The sequence below is a fragment of the Rosa chinensis genome, chromosome 2, assembly GCF_002994745.2.
Source record: "Rosa chinensis cultivar Old Blush chromosome 2, RchiOBHm-V2, whole genome shotgun sequence".
Taxonomy (NCBI): Eukaryota; Viridiplantae; Streptophyta; class Magnoliopsida; order Rosales; family Rosaceae; genus Rosa; species Rosa chinensis.
In genome coordinates, this window is record NC_037089.1 from 66,755,722 (window position 1) to 66,772,933 (window position 17,212).

Consider the following 17,212-nt stretch of genomic DNA (forward strand, 5'->3'; position numbering starts at 1 on the left):
TTACTATCTCGTCATTTTGTCGGAAACTCCAATTTGCTCCAATCTCGCACCATTTTCTCTCGTTTTCTCAATTTCGCTTATTTTCTACAAAATAAATAAAAATAGATTAATTACATATTAATTGACATGAGGATTGGCTTAATTCTAATGCTTTAGATATAATTATACTCATATAAATGAGTATAATCACCTCTACTCTAGCTTCTTAATTGAAGTGAATCGCAGGCAGCTCGACAACCTTGACTTCCCATTTTGAGTGGACCTTGCGTGCCCATATATTGTGTTGCAAATGTGGAAATCATGCAATCAAAAAGAAAGTCATGCAATCATCCATCTCTGCTCACGATATTCTCGTGTTGGGTGTATTCGTATTTGCGTGGAAACTCATTCATTTATATTTACATCTTATTTTAGCAGAGGAGAATGAAAGAGGGATTCGAATTTGAACTCGGGCTAGCATACTTATTTCTTCACAGATAAGAAACTCTTCGATAGTTTCAAAGCAAATTATGTATGTGTGACTTGTGAGACACTCAGGTACGTATTACGTAATGTCAACTAATGTGTGGCTATCTCAGAGGTCTCGCTAGCTGACCCTACAGGAAGATAGTTTCAAAGCAAATTGTGTATGTTTGACTTGTGAGGTTTTAGCTAGAACACGTGGTAGTGTGACCCTCCAATCAAAACCATAAATTTTCTCCTTTTCCGAATTTGTCCTGTTTTTTAAAGAAAAATATTCAAAAATCCTCTTATTGGGCAGTGATTGGTCAGCCACACACGTGGCTGTGCGGCTGCCCCACGCAAGAACTTCTCTATCAACGATCGTATCTAGCTAGCTTGGCTACTATATATGAAGGAAGGTGATTAACTAAATAGCTACGTACTCTAGAAAATGTGGAAGCTTAAGTTGCAGAGGTGGGATCTCGGCTTACATTACAGCACAACAACTTTGTCGGAAGGCAGACATGGGAGTTTGATTCGGATGCAGGAACTCCTGAAGCGAGCTGAGGTTGAAGAGGCCCGTCTTCATTTCTACAACAACCGCTATCAGGTCAAGCCCAGTGGTGACATTCTTTGGCGTATGCAGGTATATATATATATCTAGCTACTTGATTCTTACTTTTACGGGCGAACTAGAATTTGAATATATGGTTTTAGTCATGCAAAATTTTGAAGAAAATTTCATCAGAGGATCTGAACTCAATTATATTACATGCATTCATGTACCACAAAATTATTTAACATTGAATCCTTTTGCATCAAAATGTTCTTTCTAGCTAGTCACTAATTAAATTCACCTTCAATGTCTGATTTAATGGCAAGTGATCATGAACGTTTTAGTCACCAAATTTCAATGGAAAGATCTGGTTATGCCAAAGTGTCGTACACGTACGTGCATGTGTATATCACAAGTTTTCACAACGTCCTCATGAGCCACGACTCCCCCAAATCTCACTCTAACCACCCAACAATATCAATTAATAATTTTTTCTTGAACAAAAAAAAAGATTTTTTTTACCAAGGACTTGTAAAACGTGGAGAAATCATCCTGTTTGATCCTTTTTTAAGTACTTAAAAGAGGTACTGATATACTTGCCTAGTTTTCAAAATTCGAAGCGGAATCAAGCATATATATAATGATGTTTAATTTCGTCCTTGGTATATCCAATTCTTAATTCCGTTAACTATTGTAAACTGCAGTTCCTAAGGGAGAAGAAGTTCAAACAGACAATTACTCCAGTAAAAATTGAAGATGGCGAGGTTATCACACATGAAAAAACCACAGATGCACTGAGAAGGTCTGTCCACTTCTTTTCAGCGTTGCAGGCAAGCGATGGCCATTGGCCTGCGGAAAATGCCGGCCCTTTGTTTTTCCTTCCTCCCTTGGTCAGTACATGTCTTCTCTATCGCTATAATTTACAGTCATCAATACTAGAGGTATCATTGTGAACTTTTGTGAATAGAGAGAGACATATACGTGTGTATGTGCATACAAACCCATCCTCACCACCTTTCAAACCCAGAACAAAGTCAACAAAGTGGGAAATGGCGACCTGCAAATTATAAGGATCCTGAAAAACAAAGGTTCTTACCAGTACCACGTTAAACAATCACTACACCTGAAAAATATTAAATGGTTGAGGATCGATTTATATAAAACTTATATTAATTGATAGATTTTTTGCTAATTTCTTTACACACACACACGTACAGACGTGTGTGTGTAACAAATTGGAGGTTTCGTGCTAAATGTAAAGTACTATTTCAGTTTTTACTCTATTTTTATTACTATATATTATTTTATAACTACTAATTGAAGTTGAATTTCTACGCTAAACTTTCAGGTCATATGTATGTACATTACTGGCCATCTTAACAGTGTATTCCCTGAAGAGCATCGCAAAGAAATTCTGCGTTACATATACTATCATCAGGTCCATATAGTCTTTGGCATTTGTTGGCACAAATAAGAAAAAAGTTTTCCACTTCGATCTTCTAATTTTTAATGTGTATTTGGCGTACTTCAGAATGAAGATGGTGGTTGGGGACTACACGTCGAAGGTCACAGCACCATGTTCAGCACAGCTCTCAGCTACATTTGTATGCGTATTCTCGGAGAAGGACCTGATGATGGTGGCCAAGACAATGCTTGTCCAAGAGCAAGAAAGTGGATTCTTGATCACGGTGGTGTCACACACATACCCTCTTGGGGAAAGACTTGGCTTTCGGTAAGGACCAGTAATGCTAGGGCCGCCAAATCTGTACCATGCCATCAAAAGCTGTAATTTAGACCAAATTGGACTGTTTTGTGACTGCCAGTATATTTAAATTTATAAGTTATATTTCTGTACTGAGGAGGAGTGTAGTACGTTGCAATAGGCTCAAATAATGCTGTGCTTATAATGAGATCCACAAAAATGATTTTAATTTTATGAAAACAATTTTCTGTAGATACTTGGTCTGTTTGATTGGTCTGGAAGCAACCCTATGCCCCAGAGTTTTGGATTCTTCCTTCGTTTCTTCCTATGCATCCAGGTAATTTGCACAGTTTGCCTGCTCTCTTTAAGTCATTAATTTCTTTCCGTTTTCCATTTTGAAATGCTAGAACTACTCATATATGTGTATATATATATATATATGTATTGGTGATTTTAGTTTTATAGTTTGATTTTAATCACTTTATCATACAAATGCAGCAAAAATGTGGTGCTATTGTAGGATGGTTTACATGCCAATGTCATACCTATATGGAAAAAGGTTTGTTGGCCCAATTACACCTCTCATTCTTAAATTGAGGGAGGAACTTTTTATTCAACCTTACAATCAAATCAATTGGAAGAAAGTACGCCATCTATGTGCCAAAGTGAGTTTTTCAATTTGATTTACTTCAAATTTCAAGCCATAAATTAGTTTATGTGTCAGTCCTGAATCATTTGATTACACTAATTTAATTGTAGGAGGACATCTACTATCCTCATCCTTGGATACAGGATCTCCTATGGGATAGCCTCTACATTTCCACAGAGCCTATTCTTACTCGTTGGCCCTTCAACAAATTGATCAGAGAAAAGGCTCTTCAAGTGACGATGAAGCATATTCATTACGAAGATGAGAACAGTCGATACATTACCATTGGGTGTGTGGAAAAGGTAATGTCAACGGAGAACATCTTCCTCGGTATAGTAGATAGGATCGAACTCATGATCTATCCTGGTCCTAACTCATTTTTTATTCTGATGATTTTTGTACAACTAAATGAATAGGTGTTATGTATGCTTGCCTGTTGGGTTGAAGATCCAAATGGGGACTATTTCAAGAAGCATCTGGCAAGGGTCCCGGATTATTTATGGGTTGCTGAAGATGGAATGAAGATGCAAGTTAGTACAGAACAATACATTTTATTGATACATTAGCAGTAAAACGAGCTATGAGATTTTTCTTTTCGTCTTTTTCTACTTTGAAAATATATGATATGTTGTGGTGCAGAGTTTTGGCAGTCAGGAGTGGGATACTGGTTTTGCCATTCAAGCTTTGCTTGCTACTAATCTAACGGACGAAATTGGAACAACGCTCGCTAGAGGACATGACTTCATAAAGAAATCTCAGGTTTATTTCTAGTTCTAATGAAGTCACTCGTCATGTTTTAGTTAGTCTAGCTAATGACTCTGCACTCCATTTTGAAGGTCAAAGACAACCCATCTGGTGACTTCAATAGCATGCACCGCCACATTTCCAAAGGATCGTGGACTTTCTCCGATCAAGATCATGGATGGCAAGTTTCTGATTGCACTGCAGAAGGTTTAAAGGTTAGTAACTTTGGTCAAATGCTTCACGTCAGTTTTTCTTATCCACCTGTTATTACTCCATGTTTCTCACCATAGTCACCTCCACAGTGTTGCCTTCTATTGTCGATGATGTCATCGGAGATAGTTGGTGAAAAATGGAACCTGAGCGCTTGTACGATTCTGTCAATGTTCTACTTTCCCTACAGGTGATATAACTAAACTTGTCTGAACTGATCAAATCTGAAAAAAGTTACTAATGATTCTTTCACCCTACAAGAGCTGCTTTACGTTCAAGATTTTAATCAACTTTCAGCAGTTTTAACTACTTCTACATTCTAGAAGGAAAAAAAAAAAAAAAACTACTCCATTCTGGTTCATTGGTTTTTATGTCTCTGTAATCATAAAAAATGCTCGACTTTACTTATCACTGCAGAGCAAGAATGGTGGTTTGTCAGCCTGGGAACCAGCAGGGGCAGCAGAGTGGTTAGAAGTAAGAACTTTAACAAATTAATATCATGCGTACATGTTGATCATGTGGAAACGCAGTCAAGTGAGTTAGCATATTCTTACTTGTTTTATTTCCTCAGCTATTAAATCCGACAGAGTTCTTCGCAGACATAGTAATTGAGCATGAATATGTTGAGTGCACTTCATCTGCAATCCAGGCTTTAGTACTGTTTAAGAAGCTACACCCAGGACACCGGAAGAAAGAGATTGAACATTTCATCACCAATGCTATACACTACCTTGAAAATATACAAATGCCGGATGGTTCATGGTATGTATCTATTCTAGCAAATCAATCTATGATTCGAAAACGTGTTAGTTTCACATATACAGAAAAAAAGAACTTGATAAGTAAGCATTTGAACAGGTATGGAAACTGGGGAGTTTGCTTCACATATGGTACCTGGTTTGCAGTAGGAGGATTGGCAGCAGCTGGCAAGACTTTCAGCACTTGTGCAGCCATGCGCAAAGCGGTTAGTTTTCTCCTCACAACGCAGAGAGAGAATGGTGGTTGGGGAGAGAGCTATCTTTCATGTCCGCAAGAGGTTACTAAATAACTAAAGCTTCGAGTTTCTTAATCTGTCTTGAAATTTAGAAAACTCAATATCTCTTACTTGGGTGATACAGACATACATTCCTCTCGAAGGAAATCGATCCAATTTAGTACATACTGCTTGGGCTATGATGGGTCTCATTCATGCGGGACAGGCAGAAAGAGACCCAACACCTCTTCATCGTGCAGCAAAGTTTATAATTAATTCTCAAATGGAAAATGGTGATTTTCCCCAGCAGGTATCTTTCTTAGCAGAACAAAAGTTGCATTATGTACAAGATAACATTTTATGTTTTGTTTTACGTAGTACTTGCAGCTTTTTGTAATCATTAAACACGGAATTAATATGGCAGGAAATCACTGGAGTCTTCATGAAGAACTGCATGCTACATTATGCAGCTTATAGAAATATATACCCACTCTGGGCTCTTGCAGAATACCGCAAGCGGGTTCCATTGCCTTCCTAGGCCAGAATTGTTCACCCTATTATGTAGCTCGTTCAAAATAAAGGATCAAACATGAAACCTCAGTAGATGAAATTCCTTAGCCTGGCAATATATATGAATGTCACATTACGAATCTAAGATAAACAATAAATTACAATTTCATTCTGTCTCTTTTCATCTTAACGTTGTTCTTTTCATTTGCAAATACGTTGATCAGATTCATGTACTTAACTACTATTCATTTGCACGTTGATCACATGAATGTGATCTTCACTACTTTGAACCGGTTCAAATACTGTTCCATCAACAGGATGAACGCATGCTACATTATGCAGCTTACCGAATATCTACTACACACTACGGGCTGTTGCAGAATAAAACAGTGGTTGTCGAAATACAGCTTCTCATGTTAATGGTATACCACACGTATATGTTTTCAAATAGTCTAAAATCCCAAACAGAATGTCTGGGTGAGCATTCGTCCTAAATATGAATGTCAATCTGCGTATGTAAGCAATAGATTACATCATCTTACAGTGGGTTGATAATAAGGAATGTTTTCACATGATGCTGGTCTTTTTTTTATTCATTTCACATTCATCTCATTCCTGTTTTCATTAAACCGGTAACAATCCTATTCGGATGCTTGCTGCCAATAAGGAGCAGCATCAAGTTGAATATGGCAGCAAGTAAATACAACACATATTGTAGTATTATTACCTTTTTTTATTTTTATTTTCGGGTTGGGAACTCATTTTAAAGAGTCAAAACTAATGCATCAGGAAAGTTGAAATGTTCTCATCTTGAGGAGATGAAACATTTACGAACCCAGATTTTCGAGCACACAGTAATTAGATTGATTTGAGCGAGTTTGAGAAAAGATCTCATACAGATCAGATAACAATTCATTATCTCGAGTGATAAAAGCTGAACAAAGACATATTTCAGAGGGCCTCCAATACCTGACAACGATATTCTCCAAGGGCCCAAACGGGGAAAATGTTTCGGTATGCTGAATAGCTAATCATACAGTTCTTGTTAAAAACTCCCATGATCTCCTGCATGGGGAATGCCCAAAAGTATTTCATTAAGAACTGACAATCACAGATACAGAAATAATTGAAGTTTATGAAATAACTAAGTTTGAAATTGTAGTTTCTTGGACATAAAAGTTTAATCACAGTTGAGAAAATATAACTCTTTTGGTGAAGAACTGTGGGAAAAATTGGCCAGATTTACCTTCTGGGGAAAATCTCCATTTGCCATTTGAGAATTTATTAGTACCCTAGCTGCACGGTGCAATGGAGTTGGATCTCTCTTTGCCTTGGAAAAAAAGAAAAATACAGGTATTAGAAGTCAGCACCAGAAATGTGGAAGTCCCTATAGTTAATCCATCAAAGCACCTAAAAAAAGTGTTAAAAAGGAAATTGAACATCATATAATATTCCAACATAATTTGGATCCCTATAATGGATTACATTTTGTTAAGGATGACAGAAAATTGGATTGATTGATTTGATATATCACATGGGAAAGAGAAAAGAAGACCAGAATGCAAATTATGCACCATCTTCTTAGAAATGGAGGAGGTGGAGGAAGAAAAGAATAAAGATATAAATATATTTTTCTCAAGGAAAAAAGAAGAAGCAATATAGGAGGTAGATGGTTATAGAATTGATGTCTACTAATGAAACAAGTTAGTATCCAAATGTACCTGCCCAGCACCAAGCAGGGCCAACATAGCCCATGCAGTATTGACTATATGTGGACTATTATCCTGAAGATTTGAATACACCTGTTGGGTAAGACATAAAAAAATCAGCAAAAAGTTGCACATATCAATCATAGATCACATATCTTGTCAGATTTGTACAAAAGTGAGACAGCATGAAAGTAGATAATTATATATGATTAAATATAATAAGTTTCAAGCCTAGAAAAGACAAGGAAAGGATATATCAAATTTGGTACACCATTTACCTTGTTCTGACATGATAGATAACTTTCTCCCCATCCACCAGAAGCAAGCTCTTTGGATAACAAAAAATCACATGCTTTACGGATGCGAGAGCAGTCTTCATAAGTCCTTCCAGCAGCAACCAAACCCTTTATTCCAAACCAGCCAGCATAGGTGAAGCAGACTCCCCAAGAACCATACCTAGTATGAAATCTCCACAATTTAGGTAGTGCAACTAATTTCATAATACTATGCAAATAAAATGTGAAAGCCTAGTTATTGGTAATTTGCCTAGGTAACTATGAAGCAGTGATATAACATGAAAGTTTCAATGTATATATATTAAAAACTGAATTTTGAAAACAAACCAAGAGCCATCTGTTGCTTGTATCTTTTCAATGAACTTTGCAGCATTAGCAATACAGTTTTCTATTTCTTCCCTCCTATGTCCAGGATATAATTTCTTAAATAGTGTGAGTGCTTGAATTGCTGCTGATGTACACTCAACATATCTGCATCATCATTTCAGTCAGGATGACATCAGGTGTTTTCCATGATATATATATATATATATATATATATATATATATATATATATATATGATTAAATGTATAACAATCAACATAAAGTGTGTAGAAATCTTACGGATAATCTATTACAATGTCACCAAAAGTTTCTGCAGGGTTGATTAGCTGAGAATAGGATAGTTCCAAAGCACATATACAAACATTTAATTCACTATCATCAATATGAATAACAGTATAGAATGACGAGAAAATTAGGTACATATTTATAGTCGGAGATGTTAAAGTAAGAGGAGCATAACTGATACTCACCTCCAACCACTTATATGATCTAGTCAATTCATAAGTTGCAAATCCACCATCATTATTCTGTGGTGCTTCCGGAAACAAGATTAGCGAATTAGTTTGGCCTCAAAAATTAAAGAGAATTAATAAAAAAATTCCAACCAAAATGGAGAAATATGTATTTTGCCAAAAAAAGAGATACTGAATCATGGAATGAAATATAGCAAATGATCACCTGTAAGGAAAGGGTAACATTAACAGCATCATATAATTTCTTCATATCCAATGATTCCCCAACTGTTTCTGTTGGAATTGTTGATAGTAATAAGGCAGCCTGCACAAAAAAATATATGTTAGTAAACTATCGAGTGTTTCTGTATGTGAAATTTTGAGTGACCAAGTTACCTTCAGTCCTTCCGCCGTGCAGTCAGAGATAGGCCATCCATGATCTGCAGTTGAGAATGGCCAAGCACCTTTTGAAATGTGTCGATACCAAAAGTTTAGATCACCAGGACAATCTTCTAAGACCTACCGAGCAAAGTATAAGTCAAGCGAGGATAATTAGAAGAATCGTTACAAGACAAAGTGATTTTCTGCCCCAAACAAACCTGAGAATCTTTTATGTATTCATGTGCTTTTCTTAAAGTAGGTCCATATTCTTTAGCAAGGTTAGTAGATATTATTGCTTGCACAGCAAAAGAAGTATCCCATGCCTGGCTCCCATTGTAGCCCTGCAGCAGAAAAGCAAAAACAACAGAATAATTTAGCAACATATTGAAGGTAAGTTTATAAGCAACTCTAACAATTTGGGACCAAACGGAGATTGCAGAAGGTGAGAGAGAGAGAGTGGGAGATGGGAGAATCTTAAAATCAGCCTGAGACAGTTTAATGCTATTTACTAACCTGCATTTTCATGCCATCTTCAGCGATCCACAAATAATCATATAGTCTTGGAAGATGCAACTTGAATGCCTCTGAGTTTGGATCCTCCGCCCAACAACAGAGCATATTTAACACCTGCATCATTAACAAATTGACAATTCGACTCAGTGCATCTGAATGAATCTGTAAACTCAAGCACTGTTGATAGATGCTTGAGATCCATTAGCTGATGACTGTTGTATGTTGGAATACTCAATTACTGATGCAACTTGAAATAGACATTACTTTATACAATCATACGCAATAGATGTTTGAGATCTGTTGACAAATGATCGATGTTTGGAAGAGTAAATTACTAATGTGACAACCACTCGTGATAGTCATATGTGTGAAATCTGTTGGAAGCCATGTGATAATGACAGTCTAATAAGCAATTAAATGGAATGGTACTAGCAGTGCATAAAATAAAAATAGGATAATAGCACCCGAAAAAAATCTTCAAGAGAAGGACTTGTGTTATAGGATGAAATGGTACAGGTTATGACCTAATTATCATGTAGTCTTTTTGCATCCAAGATTATTGAAATATATTGCTCTATTCCTCAAAAGGGTTGTATTCTTGATATAAGTTGTAATGAGTTGTCATCCATAAGTCATGAACCCAAAAGATAGTAATAAGTTAATAACAATTGTCAGTGGTCTAAAATCTCATACAAATTAGCTTTACACCCATACGAGAATTAACACAGACAAGCATTGTTTTCCTGAAACACTTATCCGACTTGCTGTTTCAGAGTTTACTATCTTCATCTACGAATAAATATAGGCCATAAAGCAAATTATCAGAATTGATGATATGCATCATCAAAATGTCCAATACCTTATTAACAGGGCCAATGCAGATATACCGAGTATTTTCATCTTCATAGTGAATGTGCTGCATAACAGTGTCCAAAGCTTCTCCCTCAATCTTTTTGCCGGCCAACGCATAAAAACTGGTTCAAGTACATAGTGAAGAGAAGCCCACAGAATATCCTGAACCATTGGGTGTGGATAGTATAGATCTTCCTAACAATTTTGTAAAGCATCCCATGTAAGCATCAACAGAACATTGGTATGAATAGGATACCCGTACAATATGTCTAGAACCTCAACAAGAGAAATGTACAAAAAAGGAAGATATCACCAACCTTTGCACATAGATTACGAGCTTCATTCCAATCAACTTCATGGTATGGGACTGTATATAGCTCCTTTCTCAATGACTGGATTGTAGGTGTAATTGGTCCAACGAATCTCTTCCCATACAGATAAGACATAGGCAAATACACCATTCGACAATGACACCACATCCTTCCTATAAGTGGAAAATTTGATGATTCATAATCAAAGAGCAAAAATAGACATATGTGTCACATGCTCACATGTCATAAGAATAAGAAGATACTAAGACCCTAACAATGTAATGGCGCTTAATTCGTATGATCAGAATGGAAACTAAAATGGATCTATTTTCTTGATCAAGGTTTATTAATGAATGGAGATTGAATTTGTTTCTATCCTACCCCAAATGAACCAATAGCATCAACCAAAATGAATAAGTAACCTGGATGAACTGGGAGAGAGTAAGGACATAGCCATACTTCTGGCGGTAGTGGATTATTTCCAGACCATTCATATGCCCCAAGTACCTATAACCATCAAAGACACGATGTCAACTGATATTTCTAAAAGATTAGATAGTTGGCACAATCAGAAAAGATAATTGTCGAGTTCATACTGAAAGCCACATCTTCCCCCATGAAGTGATTGCAGTCGCACCACCATGGTCTAATATCCATTTTCGTGCTATTTCCATTGCCCCTTGTCCATCATCAGCACCTTCTCCAAGCAACCTCAAACTAACATAATTTAGTGCAGTACCAAACATGGTACTTGGGCCCTCAATATGTAGACCCCATCCCCCATCTTTATTCTGCAGAAAGATTTGTCATTCCATCTATTTGTTAATGCCTTATTATCCAATATACATGGCACAAGGATGCAATGACATCAGCTGTATGAAAGCGTTGTAGATGTAATTCACTAATGTGTTAATTGGCTAGTACGAAGATATCAGTAAGTCTGTCTGCAAAGAATTTTATTCTTATTTTTAAAGCATTAGTTACATGAGTAATATTCTTGCCTGATGATTATAGAGATATCTACACATCTCCCGTTGATGCTCTATGGATAACACAGCATTTAGAGCTCCTGTAATTGAAAGTGTAATAACCTGTTTCAATCGGCAAGTGTTACATTCAGCAACATCGACCATTTAACAAATCTTGGTGCGTTTGCGAATAAAAACTGATAGAGACAAATAATGTTTACAAGTTTCTCCCTTACCAAACCAGGAAGTAGAAACATGGGACCCCCATAATCCCCAGGCCAATGACCATCATGTGCCTGGATTGTTGAATAAAAATTAATGGCCCTGCGTAATGTGGTTGCCACGACCTCGTCTGTCACCTCTTCTGCATCTCTAACTTTGAGTTGTGGTAGATTAGTCACACATGGGTTCTCCTTTGCAAACTACAATTCAGGCATGATGGAGGAAACACATGATAAGTATCATAAACCACCCATATGAAAGGAGAGAAATACCAGAAACAGAAAAGGAAGTAATCTCTATGAGTCTGAGACCATTGTATGAAAATATTGGATGACATATGAATCAGCACATGAATCCATCGAGTTGATAACATGACAATCCAATACAAATCATCCGGGAAGACAAAAAGATTCAAACTGTACAATGCCTATGAATCCACATAGAAGCTTAAAATGCATTGTGAACATCACTTGACCACGTTGTGCAATTGCATTCTCAAACTCACCAGTACTATACATATATACAATTCCAAGATCCACACAACCTTATTAAAAGTAAATTCAATTTCTATACATAACCAAATACAAAGATCAAAGCTTGATTATTTCTTCAACAGCATTATGAACAGCTTTCTATTTCCATGTTCACCAGTCACAAGACAGATCAAATAAACAAACACCTTTCCCATTCTTGACACAAAAAAAGTCTTAACCAGGTGCCAGGAATAAATAAAGAAAACCCAATGAAATGAAAAACAAACAAAAACCAGATGAAAGCTCAAAAAATCCAGAATCGGGTGTGTTTGTAATACCTGAATCCTCATGAGGAGATCAGAGCTGTGCTTGGTCTCAAATCGATTGTCCCAGAAACCTTTTCGAGCATCTTCGATTTGCTGAAGCTCTTCAGGGGTCCCAAGCTCTGGATGGTACTCCCAAACTTGGCGTCCCAAGTGATTGTTCACACTCCTCAGGCATTGATGATCACCACCTTCTCTTACTGTCTCTGCCCCAATTTTCAGCTTCCACATTTTGACTTGAAGGGGTTTCTTGAAAAACAATGAGAGGTTTAGATTTTGGGTCTTTTTTTTTTTTTTGTTATGTGGGTTTGTTGTTTCAACTGTTGAAAACTGAAAATTGATCGCTCAAGTTTCAGCAAGAAAGAAGAAAAAGAGAGTTCATATTTTCAACTTCAATTTTCAGTAGCTGCCAGTTGGAATAGAAGAAAACTGAAAAAGTACAGAGACCTCGGTTTTTCCCTCCTCTGGACCCTCCAAGTTGCTCACCACACCACCCTCTATTATTTATTCTTCAAAAAAATATTTCATCATTAATCAAGATTCACAAGGCAACGCCTGAACACCGAAAATCCTATAGTACTTCGATGTTTAATAGTCGGGTCTCATTAAATTATCCATGCAGTGTATCTAAGTTAATGGATTTTAACTCCATAATTTTAAAATTTTAAAACATTATAGAACACTGCCTTGAACACTCTTCAGTCTTGAGTCTCTAATAAGTCTCTTTAGTATACTTACTAATTAGTTATTCAACGCTATTATAGTTATTCACCAACCCTTAAAAAAAAAAAAAACACACTACAAATCATCGTCAAATATCATAAAAATTCTTTGGCGTAACTTTTTTTTTTTAATGACTATCATGTCGATATAGTAATAACTCAAGCCAGAAAGGGTTATTACATATCTTCCATTTACCATCACATGGTAGATTAAGAGTTTGTGATATTAGCACAGTGATACATAGATTAAATCAAATCATTTAACGGTTCCACTCTCATAAAGGGAGTCTATAGACTATTAACTACTACATGGTAAATAGACAAAGTCAACTAAACTCGATGATACTTACTAAAAACCTAGAAGCATAACTCGATGACACTTAAAGCATTTTTAGCAGACTCTCTATTTTGGCTCCTTTTTTTTTTTTTTTTACTTTGTCAAGGGGAACCCAAAGGCTTCCTAGGCCCACGATAAACCCCTTCGGCGCATGTGAAATGCTCCAACTGTGCATTGCAGCACAGTGCCTCGCCCACTTTGACAGCTTCGGGGTTCGAACCAAGGTTGGGGAGCACACCCAACTAGGCAAGAACCACTAGGCCACTTGCAGTTTAGCTCCTCAGCTATTTTGGAGAGCATGTTTAGCTTTTGATATATTTTAGCAGCTGCACCAGACTCCTAAGTGGCTCTCCATTATAACTTTTAGTTATCTAACTCCTAAATATAGATAGCGAGACATTTAATACATTCCTTTTAAGTTATTTTATGTAATTGATAAATACATTTAAACTATTTAATCTTCACTTAAAAAATAATATAAATTTAAAAATAGCTAAAATAGAGAGCACTGATACATACGTATTTCTAAAGTGGCTAGCAAAAATAACTTTTAGCTACTTTGGCTAAAATGTGACTAAAAAATTGATAGCATTGCTAAAGATGCTCTAACAAAGTAAGGAATTATTGTAATCAAAATAACTAGACTAAAAAATAGGGCCTAAACCCAAGTTCACTTAGGCCCAATTGGTGTAACATTATTGGTTACCCAACAACCAACACTAGTACACGACAACATATTAACACAAAATGTTGTGATACAATCAGAAGAATTTTAACTGCATTCGTTTCAAGTAAATTTCAATTGTCTGATGTATTTAGAATCTCTTGTGAGATTTCAATACTTCAAACCATGTGAACACAAGAAGTTTGAAACTTATAGCCATGTGACCACATCACCTAGTTTGTACTATATACAAAAGGTGATCTACTAATAATTATTTGAGAAGATAAATACTACTTGAAGACTTAATTCATTGTCATTTTGTACGCTCAATTGAAAATTGTGATTGATTTGATGTATACATATCTAATTCTAACAACTAGCAGTATAAATGTGATGATTCTTATTCAAGACAATGACAATACACCATCACCAATAATAGCATTTTACAGGCAACAAGCTATATGAGTCACTACACTAGTATTGGTTGTCACTGATTGATCACTATGATCGATCATGTATGATTTTCAGTTTATTTCATGCTACTCTTTAACTAGTACCAACAAGATATTATTAGTATTATTTTTGGGCAAAATACTGTTTACTCCCTATACTTATAGGGTATCGACGTTTCAGTCTCTAACGTTTCAATTTCACCTGGATAGTCCCTAAACTCTCTAATTTCACACAAAAGGTCCATGCCATCAATTTTCCGTCTAAAATTTTGTTTTCTTGCTGACGTGACACTTTTTTCACACTGAAATGACTATTATACCCTCACCTTCTTTTTTTATTATTATTTATTTGTTCTCTCTTTTTTGTTTTTTTCTTTTCACCTCTTCTTCTTCAGCTCTCTCTCTCTCTCTCTCTCTCTCTCCTCCTTCTGCCTCCAAAGAAGAAGCAGCCGCAGCAACAGCCCAAGAGGCGGAGCAGCAAACCCCAACCGGCCGCGTCAAGCCCAATTCAAAAATTAGCCTTCTCAATCTAAGATTAAAGAGAGGGGAAGAAGAAGAGGTTAAAAGGGAAGGAGAGAATGTTTTGCAACGACGGCGATTCGAAAATTTCTTCGTCTTCCAACTATGGATGGACGCCAGACCGGTCTGGTCGACTCGTCTTGGCTGTATGATGAGTATCCCGGTAGTCTCTGCTCCGAAATCCGGCGACTGCGGCAGGAGGAAGCCTGAAAAGTTTCTGGTTCGCAGGCGGGTTTTCCGGTTCCGGCCAAATCGCGATGCCACACCTATATCATAGTCTTCCTCTCTACCTCGCTGATCTACCCATGGTGTTTATTTGTTCAGATGATCCAAATGAGAGAATCGAAAAGGGAAGCTTTTGGGTTTTACGGCAAGTTTCCTTGCTTTTTCGGCGGCTCCGGCCATGAATGGCGACGAACAGGACATCATACTCCATCGCCTCATGGAGCTACAAATACTGGTACTCTTAGTTTTCACTTTTAGTTAGGTTTGCAAGAATTGAGGTTTTGGGGTTTTTGAGGTTATTACGGGTTCATTGTTAGCAGTAGCGATTTTGAAGTTCTTTGATTAGTTTTTTGATCCAAGTGTTATCCTTATAGCATGATTCTTATTGTTGGTTATGTTTGAATTCAAATTGGAGAATCTTTGTACGCAATTTGATGAAAGCACGATAATACTATTGCTGTGGTTTTGATCTTATTTCTGAAGCCTGAATGGTTGGGGTTTGCAGCTCCGCCTCTTGGGCTGCTGCTGCGGCTGCTTCTTCTTTGGAGGCAGAAGGAGGAGAGAGAGAGAGAGACAGACAGACAGACAGAGAGAAAGAAAGAGAGAGATGAGGAAGAGAGAGCTGAAGAAGAAGAGGTGAAAAGAAAAAACAAAAAAGAGAGAACAAATAAATAAATAATAATAAAAAGAGATGTGAGGGTATAATAGTCATTTCAATGTGAAAAAAAGTACCACGTCAGCAAGAAAACGGAATTTAGACGGAAAATTTACGGCAGGGACCTTTTGTGTGAAATTAGAGAGTTTAGGGACTATTCAGGTGAAATTGAAACGTCAGGGATTGAAACGTCGATATCCTATAAGTATAGGAGTAAACAGTGTTTTGTCCTTATTTTTTTATTTTTTTATCAAAAAATGTCAATCTATTCATTAGATTTAGCAAACAGTATAAAAACGAACCATCCCTATAGGGTCAACGGAAATAATCGTTCCTTAAAGCATCCTAACCTCCTATCCTAAAAAAGCATAGGAATCCAGCATACCCCAGTACACCCACCTTTTAAGAAATCCACGCACCATTATTCTAACAAAAACCTAGAAACCTCGAAGCAGAATAAAATGGTTTCAAACTAAGGCTCTAGTTTTTATGACCCAAACAAAAATTAAACAGTACTATGGGCCATAGAGACCAATCCATCCAACCCCATAGCAAAAGGTATCCAGTCCACTTGAAACCCTAGACCAATGAGCCCAAAGCTGAGGCGCACAGACCAGTTTAATGTCCAAGAGGCCCAGCCACTCCAAATGCAAGCCCAAAGAGTAGAGCAAACCAAATCTCTAGCCCATTGAGCCCACCGGTAACTTTCCAGCCAAAAGTCACCAGTCGTGTTGCACACGCCGCCACCCGATACTTGCCGTCAGGGCTACTGCTCCATCACCTTCGCCCTCCAAAGCACAAAGTCGAACGAACATTGCCGTGTCTGCAATAGCTCCTCGATCAGAGACCGAACTCGATCCAATATCATCGCCGACCCACAAGTCGCCGTCGCAAAAAATACCTTGCCACCTCGAAGAACTCCACTGGCAGGACGTTGGCACCACTATCCAAGTCCACAACTCGAGTAGCCGTACCAAATCCCAAAACCGCTGCCCATCGTCACGTCACAGTCAAATTAAAATCGTCT

At 37.1% G+C, this 17,212-nt stretch overlaps 2 pseudogenes; one reads left to right on the forward strand and one right to left on the reverse strand.

The window, feature by feature from the left end:
- The first annotated feature begins 892 nt into the window (after positions 1 to 892).
- Positions 893 to 5,962, forward strand: LOC112190078 (annotated as a pseudogene).
- A 608-nt stretch (positions 5,963 to 6,570) lies between these two features.
- Positions 6,571 to 13,013, reverse strand: LOC112189117 (annotated as a pseudogene).
- Positions 13,014 to 17,212: the final 4,199 nt, after the last annotated feature.